Source organism: Peromyscus californicus, unplaced genomic scaffold (assembly GCF_007827085.1).
Source record: "Peromyscus californicus insignis strain IS unplaced genomic scaffold, ASM782708v3 Scaffold_15__1_contigs__length_86483966, whole genome shotgun sequence".
NCBI lineage: Eukaryota > Metazoa > Chordata > Mammalia > Rodentia > Cricetidae > Peromyscus > Peromyscus californicus.
The window spans coordinates 68,326,915-68,327,996 of NW_026294447.1; positions in this window are offsets into that span (position 1 = coordinate 68,326,915).

Sequence of the window (1,082 nt, forward strand, 5' to 3'; positions counted from 1 at the left end):
ATCTCAGAGCTAATCAGTGCTTTCTCAGTCAGCTCAGAGGCTACGTGACCTAGCCAAAGTCACCAGGAACAGTAGGTTGGGCAGGGACGGGGCTTCTTCACCGGGCGGTAGAGCAGCGGCCTGCCATGCCTGAGGCTCTAGGTTCAATCACCAGTGACATGGAACGAAAATGAGACAGAAATGATAAACAAAAGCCAGTCTTTAGTGTCTTTGGCACCAGGCTATGAACTGTGGTGGAAGCGTCCAAGATGTGTCTTAAACAAGATGTTCTCAAACAGGTAGTCCTAGATGCCTGGATGCTTCCTCACACAGGAGCCGTGTAGTGGGGTGGATGAGGAGACACAAATCAAGGAACGGGGCTCTCCCATGCCTCACAGAATCTGTTTTCTGTGCACTCTTACTTTTCTGGATGCCACTTCTGGAGAAGGATGATCTCTATTTCAGAAGGGCCTTTTTGAGTCATCTTTACCCATTTTTAATTCATTTTAGTGGCCTTACAACCATATTTTAAAGTCACTCAGATCACTGTGTGGGTCAGAAATAATTCTACAGGACTTCATATTGCCAACCCTAGAGATCTTTTCATGAAATTAAGCTTGTTACACTCCCAGTATCAAACATGCAGGAAGAGTTCTTGGCTGGACTGGGATGCAGGGAAGGCGTCTCCCTGGAGGGAGCACAGAGGAAGGCTGACATACTTGCTGAGGACCCCTCTGCTGTAGAAAGCACTTCAGATTATGTGGCTTTACTTCACCACAGTGTACAGCTGCAGCCACTGTCTCTGTGGTATGTGAGGTGGAGCAGGCACTGGACAGCCCTCTCACTCTCCCGCCTCTGCGGGACTGCCTGTGCATAGCACCGAAGTCTGAACAGACTCCAGTACTCAGCCTCCAATTCCATATCCCAGATAACACAAAACGATGTTTGAAACTTCACGCAATCCACAATTATTCTGGATTTCTTTTAGGATTTTTGTGAAAGAGTAGCTGGGGTGGAGCCCAGGGCCTTACACACACTGGGCCAACATTCTACCAAGAGCTCCATGCCCAGTCCTTAGAATTTTTATGCAGTTACAAAGCAAA